This window comes from Choloepus didactylus, chromosome 4 (genome assembly GCF_015220235.1).
Source record: "Choloepus didactylus isolate mChoDid1 chromosome 4, mChoDid1.pri, whole genome shotgun sequence".
In the NCBI taxonomy this organism is placed as follows: Eukaryota; Metazoa; Chordata; class Mammalia; order Pilosa; family Megalonychidae; genus Choloepus; species Choloepus didactylus.
The window spans coordinates 83,292,793-83,304,811 of record NC_051310.1 but is presented as its reverse complement, the minus strand read 5'-3'; the positions used below and the strand labels follow the sequence as shown (position 1 = coordinate 83,304,811).

Here is a 12,019-nt window from a genome sequence, read left to right as displayed (position 1 = left end):
AAAAAAATTGCAATCAAATGCCTGCAGGACAAAATGTTCTTAGGAAAGCTAATACTAAGCCAACTTCTGAGTTGTGAAAAGGGAGGTACTTGCTGATCTCAACTCTAGAGAGGAGGAATTACTCATAACTACTCAAAGATGACTCCTACAAGTTCCTAAGGGTGGCAAGGAAGGTGGTTCAGCCCAGATTCTGGAGAACTGGAGAACTGGAGACTATGCATTGCAAAAAATATTTCAGCACACCTAGCAAAGGAAATCCTGAGAGGCTATTCTAATGAGTCAGAATTTCCAACTGGTGGCCACACTCCTAACTTTGTATCTCAGTAGCCCCCCATTAGAACAAAGTTGCTTTGAATTAGGTCCAATCTACATGCTGAATCAATCTTTCATCCCTTTGATTGCTTCTGAAAATATTTATATTTCTTAGTAACGCACATTTTGTCTTGCAACTTCTGATTAAACCCAGACGGAGGCTCACAAAACAGGGAATGGTTGTGGAAGGGTGATTTGGGACAGGAAAAGGAAGATAAGAAACACAGGTTTTTCCCATTGGGGAACCATTAAAGAATATAAATCTAGCAATTTTGGTTGTGTAAAGCATCAGAGGAAAGTTGTAATAAATATAGATTGGAGTATTACAGTGGCCAAATGAAGATTACAGAATATGTTTATTATTGTGTGATTCTTCATTGCTGCTTGGCTGGTTAGTGTAATTGTATAAAAAATTAGTGTGGGAGTTTAGGAAAATTTCACATTACTTCCAATAATAACCTAAGGGAAAGTATCATATCATAAAATAGAGGAAATGATATACATGACCAAATCATCCCAAGTATGTTTTTTGTTGAATAAAGAGCAGAGGATAGGAGAGAGGGAAGGCAGGGTTTCCTAGTTGGGGGGCCAACAGAAAAAGGGTCCAGTTTCAACTGCCACAAATCAGCCAGTTGATCCTAAGTAAGTCACTAGCCCTGTCCAGATCTCACGTTTATCTTCTTGTCTTTCTCTGAAAAATTAGGTTTTCTTGCAGGTTTAAAGCTTTATGACTTTCTGAAGGCCCATCGTTGTCTGAAGTTTTGAATGCCTTCTGGAGGAAGAGAGGATGGAAACAGAAACTGAGCCCCAGTGGGGGTGTCTCAGAGACCAGTCTGCAGAGGTGGGAGCCATGTCCTCTCGCCATGCTCCCTCCTCCCCTCCTGTTCCTCTCTTCCTTTTAGGGACCAGGAGGGAGAGAAGCATCCAAGTGCAATGCCCATCATTTCATTTCAGCTCAACAGCCCCAATTTACAGATGAGCAAAACAAAGGCCCAAGAGCTTGAGTCTCCTACCTAGTAGCTGGTAAAGCTAGAATTTAAACCAAGGTCTCCTTCTTTCCAACCAAGCGCCTATACCCCTAAAGACCCTGAGGGATTTTTATACTCGAAAAATAAGCAGGATTTATTGTGACCACTCGGTACAATTGAAGACGCCTTACAACTGGAAGCAAGAATATAGGATAGGACAGTGGCTTTGAATTCAGTAGTTTACAAGCCATGTGAATTTTGGGCAAGTACCGAAGCCTCAGTTGTTTTTGTTTTTGCTTTTGATCCTCTTGGGAAATGGAAATAATAATAGTATCTACCTCAGAGGTTTGTATAGAGATTAAGTAAAACAACATATGTAAATTCTTGCCATAGTTCTGGTATATAGTAAATGTGAGCTGCTATAATCATCATCATCATCATCACATCTTCATTTCCATAATGACTTGGCATGGGAAGATCATGAAAGGAATCTAAGGGACCTAGGTTGGAACTCTGACTGCGCTGGGTTAACTTGCTTAACCTCTCGGAGCCTCAGTTTCCTCATATGCAAAGTGGGGATTCAAAATAAATGCCTGGACAGGATTTCAGTAAAGATTAAATTAATCATGCATCAGAGAGCATGTGTTAAAGGGTAGAGCCCTATGCAACTACAAGGGCTGATAGGTTTATTACCAATATTACTATTGCTTGGTTGGAAAGCCTTTGGATGTTTACAGTTGGTTAACAGATAACAAAAAGAGAGAATGCTCCTGTTTTGCAACTCAAATAAATGCCCTTAAAAATGAGATAAATAAAACACTATTAAATCATAAAGGAATAAATGCATTTCCTAAATTATCACTGATATCCATTTAATCCCATTATATTGTTCTCTACCTAACTTTGCAGGTCTCTCATAATTTTATCTTACCAGCAGACTAGATGATGGTAGCATAGTTTAGAACAGAAAAACAGCAAGCTCACTCTCTCCTTTGCCTTCCAAATAAGGGAGAGAAAAATCTATAATAAAATAAAAAGAACACCTTTTATGAAATAGTAAATGGTGACTTCCAAGAAGCCTTCATACCCTCATTAAAATACTGTCAGACTTTGCTATTGACCAGCTGTCTGTTGTGAGCGAACTTAAAAATATATTCATTATTGAAATGTAATTTTGTAGAAGCTAAAGAAGCATCATGGGATGAGGAATTGTTTTGTGAGTGGGATTATTAAAGAGTTGGGGCCTAAAGGTGTATGTCTATTTTAAAAAGAAATTTTCTGATTGCAGATAACTTCTCAATTTGATTTAGTGTCGAACGATAGTGATGGGGTTGATAAGTGAGCATTCATCGGTAATTCATCTTGTGCTGGTAGAAATTTACAGCAAAGCAGTGCTTTCCCAACAGTGACAAGCCCTATTAATCTTCTTCAGACACATTTCAATAGGTGTTCCCATCTGTGGCCAACATCTAAACACTCTGGCATCACTGGCGACTTGAAGACACCTTCATTTCAAGTTACACTCCTGAAAATGTGATACTAGATTGTACTCTATTTTTTAACCTAATTCTCTTCATTCAATTAGCCTTTCTTGCCTGGATTTTCTGCTCATGTGTAACATCATTTCCCAGGGAAAGCTCTCAAAGATTTGGTTTCTTAGAGATGTACAATCTTTCCCAAGGTTAACAACCAACAACTTTTTTACAAATTAAAATTGCATAAATTCCAGTTCTGACAGTCATTGGTCTCTGATCGCATACGTCCTTAGAATGCAGAACCTGCTGAGATGAAGCCTGCCTGTGCATTGAGAGGGCTTAGGAAAATGGGACGGTTGTAAAATCCATTTGGTTCATATTTGAAATGTATTTTATTATCCTGAACTATGATGTTAAGTTCATAAGTGAGGAGGGATGCTGCAGAAAGGAGAGGCAATTAGGAAAAGGGGGTGGTGAAAAAGAAGCCCTGTGATCAAATGTCCGGATTTGTTCAACATAGTCAGTCCATAGGCTGAAACCTCTCTCCTGTCCTTTTGTATCCGCTAGAGAATCTCCCGTTAGAGAAGAAAATAAAATAATCACTTTAGAGATAGGATATTTCACTTAAATTGCCTTTATTCTACAGGCAACATGCTCTAGATAGTTGCAAGTTTAGTCCAGGTGACAAAATAGAGAGGGGATGTTTGATTTTGGATTGTACCAAAATGCTTTTTGTGCCATCTTCAACCTCCCAATGGGTTGGTCTTACAAAGAAATTGGATTTGAGCATTTTTCTTGTGCACTTTAGAATTCTTCCAAAAGAGAAGGCTCTTATTTTGGAAAGATTAGATAGGTCTACATAATAGTCAGAATTTTTTTAACTTCATTGAACTTTTTGTCCATTTATGATCTGAAATATAGATGTGTTACTAGTGTGTGTGTGCATGCGTGTATCTATATATGGTAAAGATATTCTCAGAAACGTCTCTCTCCCTCAAACTATTTTTCTCTATGACCATTTGCATTTGTTATAGATCTCAGTAACCTTATTGTAGGTAGCAAGTTTAAATGTGCCATATTAGTAACTTGTTATCCAAGACAAATTAAATCCTTATGTGTCAAAAGCACTCGGCACTGGATTATCTACAAGACAAGTATTTGTTGAATAAATGCTGGGTCCAATTTCATTTCAATGTGACTGACTGTATGTCTCAGCCTCTTAGGTGAAGATAGAAACACTCAGAACTACTACTGTGTTGCAGCATTTCACCTAACTTGTCTATTTCTATTATTGTCTCTTAACTTAGAATATGGAAGAAGGCTTTTTCTTTTTCTTTTTTGATTGTTGTTGTTGTTCTGAAGAGCGAGGGGAGAGAGAGAAAAACGGCTGGCATTCAGCCTAAAGAGAAATCATTGAAACAAATTAATCCTATGCCGTTTAAATTGACATGGTAATCCATCATCAGAGAAAGCAAACTCTGAAAGCAATCTAGAATCTGCCCTGCTCTTTCACTGGCCCTGGAGGCACAAAGACAGATAGTAAAGGAAGGAGGAGGGAATCATAAAAGTTGGGAATGTCTTAGAAAAGAATAAAATCGGTTATATCAGCTCTCACTGTCCTGCCTCTGCAAACCTCCTCTGGAAGTGAGAGGTTAACTTTCAACAGTTGCTTTCCGAAGTTTACCTCCAAGTAGTAGGTCATTTGGAGGCGAGCTCCAAAGATCTGCCTCCTTTTCCAGGCTGCCAGGCTGCTGGCGACAGTCTGTTGCCTGTCGCGTTTAAAAAGTAGACCAACCCGGAGCCCTGGCAGGACCCTCAGTTACACAGAAACTTTCCCCAGAGTGGTAAGGGGTTTCTTTTGTGGGGTTTAGGATATGGGCTCCTTTTTGTTTAGCTTTTCTGCCTTTGTGTTTTGTGGGGGGAAAGGGAGGGCACCTTCTCTTTTTCTCTTTTTCCCTTTTTCCTCCTATAATCATCTCATTTTGCACTCAGTGAAAAAGCATGTTATTGCCATTGTTAAAATAAGGCTTGTGTAACATCCCTGAAAATGTAGACAAGGCATCAACCTCTGTCACTTATCAGTATTTTATTATACAGGCTTATTTTTCAAATTGTCCTTTACTTCAAAAAGCCTTAGATGATATACTGTTAAAACTTGACTTAAAATACAAAAATTATGTGTGTGTATATATATATATATATGTCCCATCTTGGCAAATAGTTTAGATGGGAACTCTTGTTAAAAAGCTTCATTATAACAACAAAGTGCTTATATTTCCAACACACTGAATCCTAAGATTTTTTTTGCCTCCTTAGTCAATTTGTGTATTTGGGGTGAGGTTGGAGAAGCTTATCAGCTTATCTACTCCTTGGGGCCTGAACATGGAAATGAATATTATATTTTAATTTACTAATGCATTAAGCTAAAAATGCAAAACAATTTGAATTTTTTTTTAATTTCAAAAATTCAGTTAGCAGTTAGGCAGTGTATGAAGACCAAAAACCAGACACTTTAGTGCCAAAGGCAAGAAAGCAGAAGGCTACGAATATAAACCATACCCAACAGCTGCCATGTTTTAATTTATCTAGGATAGTTTCTTCTAGTTTATTAAGGAAACTTTGTGTGTTACTGAAACTTCAGAATAAACATCACCCTTCTTTTAAATATAAGTATAATTTTTATATAAAAGGGGGTGGGTAATTCCTGCCTAGTATAGCAACTAATGCTTTTTTAAAGTATGTAAGCATAAAAGAGAAATTAAGGCATTTCCAGGGTAGATAGGAAAAGGGAGTTAAAGGCTCTTCTATAAAATATTTATTCACAGCCATGGCAGGTGCGATTTTCAGAGTTGTTGAGAAAGAACAGGTTTAGGAGTGTGTGTGTGTGTGTGTGTGTGTGTGTGTGTGTGTGTTTAAAACTTTGGGAACATAAGTAGTAGCTCTTTAATAACTGGACATTCAATTGCACTTCCTAAAAAAGATACGATGCCTTTAGATTTGCTTTCCATTTATATACAATATAGACTTCAGCAAAATTGTATATAATTTTAAAAGCCATTGAATTAATAAAAACCTCGTGAAGGAAAAACCAATGAATAAATAAGCATAGGTCTTTATTACTCAGAGGAAACCACAAAGAATATCTTTTTAAATCCCCCGCTGCTTAAATTCCACAATGCTAGCTTCTTTCTAATTATTTGGTAAAGTGGCAATAAAGTATATGCAGAATAAAAATTTATAACACATCTTTGGAAGTCAAAAATGTTAACATGCATTCTGAATAGAAAAATTATTACCAAAATTTTAAACTTCTTCTCCCTGACATGTGATATGACGTAGTCTTGTCAAGAAATACCCAATGTGATGATTTTCACCAAAGTCAATATTCCCTTCTTTTCATGCTTTCAATTTTGCTTTAACTATTTTAAGTGATATCATCTCAACTAATTTACCTCAGTCAAACACATAGGAATTTCTTTGATAATATCGGTTAATTTATTATAAATTTTAATAGACTGATAGGAAAAGTACCTTCCTCTATCTTATATTCAAAATGAAAAGTCCAGTGAAAATTCTAATTAAATGATACACATTGTAAACTCTCGCACTTAGGCTTCCTATGGTCAAGAAGCTGAATATCATGTGAAACATTCTCCTCTTAATTTTGCATAGAAGTACCTTGTTATTATTTGCATAATGTGTATCTTCAACATTTCAAGAAATCTGCCTCTTTAGAAGAGGAATGCGGTTGGTAATGAAATTAATTAAATGTTTTCCAGATTCATGCATAGTGTTTCTTTATCATGGTGGTATATCTGTTTTTGTCCATCTACTTACTTTACTAATTATATTCTTTATATTGCAACTGTGGCTTTTTTTGTTTTCTGTTTTGTTTTGTTTTGTTTTTTGCCTTCTGAAACCCAATAGAATGAAAATTATTCCTTAAATTACTTTCCTCCTTCTGAAATTCACCTCGAGTTTGTGGTTAAATGAAATTAAATCAGATAAATTCCCTTTGTTGTTCTGCTTGTATTTTCTTTAAATACACTGATGCAGCTAATTAACAACATTAATTTATCTGGACATTTGCCTTACTAACACCTTCACATTTAAGTGACTGGCACTTGGTACCATTTGATTAATGCTTTTTTTGACATAACCAAAATGAACTGCCATTTTAAAGATTTCGTTACTGGCTCTTGAGAAAGAGAATATATAGAACCAGGCACTCATTCCTCACTCTATCCACTTTCAAATAAGAACTGATGTCCACATAGCTTGTAGATGTCTTTAGAACTTTCTCAGCAGGAGCTGCCTCTCAATATAATATTAATATTAAAAGCATTTATAGTCCACATCAGACTTGGTTAAATGGGCAGTTAGCCCCTTCTGCCAACGTCTCCAACCAAAGCCTACTGTACTTCAATCTTTCAATCCATTTCAAAGTAAAATAAATGGATTTTTTTATTTTATTTAGTAGAATATCACTAAATTTTAAAATAAATATATGATACAAGAGATGCTCAACTTTTATATAAATGCCCTGTCAAAGTTACCAAACTGAAATTTTACATTTTTACTTTGAAGTGTCTTTATATGATTCTGCATGCTACAATAGCTTTATCCTTACTAAGTTGCTTCAGCTTGTATTTTAACAATAGTGATTCCAAGGAGCCCATTCCAAACTCTTTTCTGCACTGCCTTCTGCTAGGCTCCTGGAATGTACACATGAGCTACAGTCTCTATCTAGAGCCTGAGTATATGAACCTTTAATCCATCAAGGAACTTCTAACACTATAAGAATATATGCACATCCAAGTGTATACACCTTCAGGCACGTAACTATTGTATAACTACCTATTAAAATGTCACCAGGTTTGAAGCCAGCAGAATATACTTTTCTATTCTCATCCAGATTTTATGGCTATAATTTGGCTATTGACAAGAAACTAAATTAGCTTTTACTTAAATGAAAGAATGTAAAATGTGCATTAGTTTTAACAGATTTAATTTTAAACACCCCACCCCCTCCACAATAATTTACTGGTACACATATTGGAAATATTTTTTTAAGTGAACTGGGTGGTTGGTCAATTAAATAAAAGAAAAGATTTCACTACATTATGCTTTCTCATTCCCCCAAAGTCCTTCTCCATGGAGTGTGCTGCGTTGATGGATGAGACTGTTGTCTCTGAATGGAAACCCGCTTTCGTAGGAAGGGTGGGGGCAGGGGAGGACCAGAGAGCAGCAGAGAGCTCGAAAAACTTCGCAAGTGGAATGAATTGCTGCCCCTTCCTTCCTTCCTTCCTTCCTTCCTTCCTTCCTTCCTTCCTCCCTCCCTTTTTGCTACAGCCCCTTTTGGTAGATTAGTATAGTTAACCTTGGTTCTGTCTAAACCTGGAAGGGTTAATGAGTCCGGGATCCGGACACCCTCCAGGTCAGCGAAGCTCGCGAGCTTCCACCGCAGGAATTAGAGGATTACCCAGGAAGGAGTTGGAGGCACCGATCGCCTCACATCACACCTGAACACGTCGTTCCAATCCATTGGAATCCATTAAAAAAAAAAAAAAACTCCCTTCTGGAAAATGTTTAATTGGATCTGTAGCTATGTTTCCTGTTGCACAGAGAAGCCAAGAAGGGCAGCCTGAACTGAATCCTTCAAGCTGCCAAGAAAATCGAGCAATGGTTGGGGTGGGGGTTGGGGGGGGGGCTTTAACAGTAAATAAATAAATAAAATAGGAGTAGCTATCAGTTTCTTTAAGAAGAGAAGAGGTTTTAGGAAAAGGTCAGGAGCAGGAAAAGAAGGAAAAACGGAAAAGACTCCCCCTTTTCCCCACTCTCCTCCCCTCCCTTTCCCCCCGAAATTAGTGCCTACTTGATTATTTGCAGCTGTTTCGAACCTCAAGGTTTGTTCACAGTAGCGAGACTCGAGCTTCGAGAAGTGAAAAGCCATTTTCGCGCCAGGACTTTGCTGCTTGAGTTTAGAGAGCAGGTTTTCCTCTCCCTCCCAGTAACATCCCCCCACCCTACCCCACCCCACCCACCAAAACCTTGCTAACCTCAGCAAACCCCTCCAGCCCTTACACCTCCGCCACTTTGGGCTCCCTGCACCCAGCGTCGGGGCCCCAGACGGGTTTCCACCTTTGGGGTGTGGCCTGACACCCCCAAAGCTTTTCTCGCCCTGGGGAGAAACGGAGGCGTCCTGGGGCTTAGTATCTGTCACCCTGAGCTTGCTTCCTCCTCCTCTTCAGTCTTCCTCTCGCCCTGCCCATGAGCCCTGAACCTGGAATCCATTCCGCCCGGCCCGCCCCACGGCCCCGGAGTGGGTTCCACCACCCGGCCGCCGCCCTAAACACCGGGTGGGTGGGAGGGAGAGGCCATTAGCCAGGCTGGGCCACTGAAGCCCCTTTAAAAATATTAAAGGAGATGAAGGGCAGAGATTTATCCTTGGAAAGGTTTCAGGGTGCTTCGGGTCGCGGCTGGAGGGGGCCCCCGAAATGCCAGGGGAAGAAATGCAGCCCGATGGGGCCATGCCTTTACTCCCGGAGGCTGCCTGGGGAGTCGCAGAGTGGTGGTCGCCGCCCGATCTGTTGAGGGGGGCGGATCTGCCGGAGTCCCCGCGCCGCGCCTGGGATCCCCTCTCCTGGCTGCCGGGCCCCTGCCAGTCGCAGGGTGGAGCGGGTGGCTCCCGAGCCCTCTGCCCCGCGGCGGCCCGCGCAGCCCTCGCCCGGCGCCGCCCTGCGAAGCCGGACCTCGGCGGGCTCCCTGCGGGTTGCTGCGCCCTCGCGTCTTCCGTCGGGGAGGGAGGACCGAGGCCTGCGCCCGGGGAGCTCCCTGACGGTGGTCGGGCCCCCCTCGAGGGTCGCTCCCGCCTCCCAGCATCACCAAATCCCTGAAAGCCCCGGCCCCCTTCGTCACCCCGGGGGCTTCTAATCACTCCGTATCGATTTCCCTAACTCTTTTCATCCCGTTGAAGACACATCTTAAAACACTCCAGCCCGGAGTGTGCTCTGGGCTTTATCCACACTAATAAAATGATTTACCCTTCTCTCTGCGCTCTCCTCACAGAGGAAAATCGTTCGAGCCCCGGCTATTTGTGTGTGATCAGTTAATATTTAGTGCGGTGACATCCTCAGCTAGGCTTGGGGATCGATTCGGGGCCCACCGGGAGGTGCGCACTGGCCGGGCGGGGCGGCGCGGAGCCGCGGAGGGCCTCCTCCCGTCCTCGCCGCCCGCCGCTGATTTACGGCCTCTGCAACCAGCAAAAGGGGGGCGAAAGCGCGCCTGGAAAATTGGCTTTTCAACCTTTTTACTTTTGACATTCAGCCACTTCCCCAAGCTCTAATTCTCCCTCGTCCCTCCCCACAAGGGCGCCCTATGCGCCCTTGGTGCTGTAGCGCGCCGCGCTCGCGCCCCCCGCAGTCTAGGGACCACCTATCACAGCCTTGCTCCTCCAGGCAGGGAGGCCCAGGCCCCTTTCGGGGAGTTGTCTCCTTCGGGGTGAAAGGGTCTCTGCCCGCCCCTACCTCCACACACCTCGAAGGGCGGAGAGGGGATAGAGATGCCCAGAGCTGCTATCGCTGGGTAAGGAGCTACTACTCTGCTCCGTAGCCCATTCTCCTACCCTCGGCCTTCCCGCGACTCCAGCGGCTTGTCCTTGACGCCCCTCCGTCGGGGTGGCGTCGGGTGGGAACTTTACTTTCTTCCCAGAGAAGCACCCCTTTCCTTAGAAGCGAAAGAGCGCTTAGCTTGGAGGTGTTGTAAGAGAGCCGCCGGTCCCTGATCTCGGCTGCCTGAGGGCTGCGGCCGCGGCAGCATCGGTGCCCCCCGACCCTGCCTGCCACCCCAGGGTGCACCCTGCTTCCTGACTGCAGGGCCTCGCCCTAGACCTGGGACACCCTGGAGTGGGCTCAGCCTGGAATTGGGCACCGCACTCTCTAGCCACCTCCTCTGGGATCCGCCACCTCGGACCACTGTGTTGTCGTAGTTAAACACAGGGGACGTACCAGCCCCTGATGCTCCACCGCCCTTAGGCCTTGGGCGCGGGCCTGAAAAACTTGCAATAGTGCCGCCCACCTGTTAGCCGGCCCGCTCTTGTCTCACCTGGGGCCCTGGCCTCTCAATTCCCCTGGAGCCCAGGGAGAAGGTGCGCGACCTTGCTGGGTCTACGCACCCTCCCCACTTTAGCGCCCTCTCCTTTGTCCTACAAATGATTTTCTAAACCGCCTTATCTACAGACTATATCTTTATACTAATGCATACTTAATTGGTCCGTCTTGACTGTCCATATAAAACAATTTAATTAGGGTGCTTTCTTGCTTTGGAGCGCAAAGAAAAAAAAAATCTGCCCAGTGCTTATTGTATTTAGCACCAATACAGGCAGAAAATGTAGCACAAGTTTTTGGTTGAAAGAGCACCTCTGTGCCCATTGAAGGGCGTTGATCCGAAAAGACAGAAAGGACAAGTAAAATCGATTTGAAGCGACCCTCTCTGTCTCTTTCACACCATTCAGAAACGCCATTCCTTCTAAGACAAAGACGAGCGCCTTGGGAATTCTTCAGGGAAAAAGAAGACTCCAGTCCCACAAGCCTGGGGCACTTAAAAAAAAAAATCCTCAATATTGCACTTAAAACCGGCCCTTGGTGCTGCTGTGCCCCCCGCGTGTAGGTTTCATAGGCGGCCCCCTCCAAAGTGCCAGGCACTACGATTGACAATCTCCAACCCCCGCCCCCCACCCTGCCTGCTGGGCCTTCTGGCCAGGCCAGGCCAGGCCAGCCTTTTAGGGTTAGCACAGCCTCACCTTTGACCCCCGAGAGTGCAGTGGCTGCTAACGCTACAACTCTGGCCAAAGTTAAAAGAAAACAAACAAACAACCAAAAAAAAAAAAAAAAAAAAAAATCTCTACTCTCAAACCCAGAGAAACCAGCTCTGGTTCAGATGCCCAAGTCAACTTATCCCATAGCCAACCCCCACCCCCAACTTTTTTTCTTCTTTTGCAATGAACTGCCTCAGCCACCTCCGAAAGAGGGAGTTTAAGTTGCCAGGGTTGCTTCGCTGGGTTGCGGTGAGTCGCCTGATCTGGCTGGTCTCCCATTTGGAACCCCGAAAGCCGGGTTACCGGGTAGGCGCAGAGGCTGGGGCAGGCGGTCATCGATCAGACCTGGCGGGGAAGGGAGGAGGGAGAGGAGGAAAGAGGAGGGCAGGGGAGGGGAGGAGTGAGGCCGAGCTGAGATCACCTTCACCTGCCCTGAGCCGACCCCCCCC

The 12,019-nt window shown here is 43.3% G+C and overlaps 1 long non-coding RNA gene across 8 annotated transcripts in view; it reads right to left on the bottom strand.

Moving 5' to 3' along the window:
• LOC119531577 overlaps window positions 1-12,019 on the bottom strand; it is a 66,839-nt gene that overhangs the window by 52,179 nt on the left and 2,641 nt on the right. The window contains exon 2 of one of the 8 annotated variants that reach the window (XR_005216352.1): window positions 2,212-2,300. The exons of the other annotated variants lie outside the window; for them this stretch is intronic. This is a non-coding gene — a long non-coding RNA (uncharacterized LOC119531577). The remainder of the gene's footprint in view (window positions 1-2,211; window positions 2,301-12,019) is intronic. 8 annotated transcript variants of the gene reach the window in all.